Consider the following 2,500-nt stretch of genomic DNA (forward strand, 5'->3'; position numbering starts at 1 on the left):
CTCACTCCAGCAGAGCAAAGTTGCTGGTTATGGGGGATTTCAACCACAGGGAGATTGACTGGGAAAACCTGGAGCCACATGGGGGTCCCGAAACATGGAGAGCCAGGATGTTGGACGTGGTGCTGGAAAACCTCATGCACCAACATGTTAAGGACACTACCAGAGTGAGAGGGGAGGATGAACCAGCAAGATTGGACCTTGTGTTCACCCTGGGCAGCTCAGACATTGAGGATATCAAGTATGAGAGTCCCCTAGGAGCTAGCGACCACGTGGTTCTGTGCTTTGAATACATAGTAGAGCTGCAAGTGGAGAGAATAACAGGAGTAGAATGGGAAAAGCCTGACTATAAAAGAGGGGACTACATAGGGTTGAAGAACTTCATGCGGGAGGTCCAGTGGGACAGAGAACTGGCAGGAAAGCCAGTAAATGAAATGATGGAATATGTAGCAACAAAATGCAAGGAGGCAGTGGAAAGGTTCATTCCCAAGGGCAACAGTAACAACGGGAAGACCAGAACAAGCCCCTGGTTTACCCGACGGTGTAAGGAGGCAAAAACAAAGTGCAATAGAGAATGGAAAAAGTACAGAAGGCAGAGAACACACGAAAATAGGGAGATCAGTCGCAGAGCCAGGAATGAGTACGCACAGGTAAGGAGGGAGGCCCAGCGACAGTATGAAAATGACATAGCATCGAGAATCAAGACTGACCCGAAACTGTTGTATAGCCACATCAGGAGGAAGACAACAGTCAAAGACCAGGTGATCAGATTAAGGACAGAAGGTGGAGAACTCACAAGAAATGATCAGGAGGTATGTGAGGAGCTGAACAGGAGATTTAAGGAAGTTTTTACAGTAGAGACAGGAAGGGCTGTGGGAAGACAGCACAGAAGGGAACATCAAGAGGGAATATACCAACAAGTGTTGGATGACATACGAACAACTGAGGAGGAGGTGAAGAAGCTCTTAAGTGACCTTGACACCTCAAAGGCGATGGGACCGGACAACATCTCCCCATGGGTCCTTAGAGAAGGAGCAGAGATGCTGTGTGTGCCTCTAACCACAATCTTCAACACATCCCTTGAAACTGGGCAACTACCTGAGAAATGGAAGACAGCTAATGTAGTCCCCATATTTAAGAAAGGAAACAGAAACGAGGCACTAAACTACAGACCTGTGTCTCTGACATGTATTGTGTGCAAAGTCATGGAGAAGATTATCAGGAGGAGAGTGGTCGAACACCTGGAAAGGAACAAGATTATAAATGAAAACCAGCATGGGTTCATGGAAGGCAAATCTTGTATCACAAACCTCCTGGAGTTTTATGACAAGGTAACAGAAGTAAGACACGAGAGAGAGGGTTGGGTAGATTGCGTTTTCCTAGACTGCAGGAAGGCCTTTGACACAGTTCCCCACAAGAGATTAGTGCAGAAGCTGGAGGATCAGGCACACATAAAAGGAAGGGCACTGCAATGGATAAGGGAATACCTGACAGGGAGGCAGCAACGAGTCATGGTACGTGAAGAGGTATCACAGTGGGCGCCTGTTACGAGCGGGGTCCCACAGGGGTCAGTTCTAGGACCAGTGCTATTTTTGATATATGTGAACGACATGATGGAAGGAATAGACTCTGAAGTGTCCCTGTTCGCAGATGACGTGAAGTTGATGAGAAGAATTAAATCGGACGAGGATGAGGCAGGACTGCAAAGAGACCTGGAGAGGCTGGACATGTGGTCCAGTAACTGGCTCCTCGAATTCAATCCAGCCAAATGCAAAGTCATGAAGATTGGGGAGGGGCAAAGAAGACCGCAGACAGAATATAGGCTAGGTGGACAAAGACTACAGACCTCACTCAGGGAGAAAGACCTTGGGGTGACCATAACACCGAGTACATCACCGGAGGCACACATCAACCAAATAACCGCTGCAGCATACGGGCGCCTGGCAAACCTGAGAATAGCGTTCCGATACCTCAATAAGGAATCGTTCAAGACACTGTACACTGTGTATGTTAGGCCCATACTGGAGTATGCAGCACCAGTCTGGAACCCACACCTGGTCAAGCACGTCAAGAAGTTAGAGAAAGTACAAAGGTTTGCAACAAGGCTAGTCCCAGAGCTCAAGGGAATGTCGTACGAGGAAAGGTTAAGGGAAATCGGACTGACGACACTGGAGGACAGAAGGGTCAGGGGAGACATGATAACGACATACAAGATACTGCGGGGAATAGACAAGGTGGACAGAGATAGGATGTTCCAGAGAGGGGACACAGGGACAAGGGGTCACAACTGGAAGCTGAAGACTCAGACGAGTCACAGGGACGTTAGGAAGTATTTCTTCAGTCATAGAGTTGTCAGCAAGTGGAATAGCCTAGCAAGTGAAGTAGTGGAGGCAGGAACCATACATAGTTTTAAGAAGAGGTATGACAAAGCTCAGGAAGCAGAGAGAGAGAGGATCCAGTAGCGATCAGTGAAGAGGCGGGGCCAGGAGCTGAGTCTCGACCC

At 48.4% G+C, this 2,500-nt stretch overlaps 1 protein-coding gene across 1 annotated transcript in view; it reads left to right on the forward strand.

The window, feature by feature from the left end:
• The window catches only part of LOC128694392 (adenylate cyclase type 2-like), a 164,039-nt gene that overhangs the window by 149,754 nt on the left and 11,785 nt on the right, over positions 1-2,500 (forward strand).

This window comes from Cherax quadricarinatus, chromosome 60, assembly GCF_038502225.1.
Source record: "Cherax quadricarinatus isolate ZL_2023a chromosome 60, ASM3850222v1, whole genome shotgun sequence".
Taxonomy (NCBI): Eukaryota; Metazoa; Arthropoda; class Malacostraca; order Decapoda; family Parastacidae; genus Cherax; species Cherax quadricarinatus.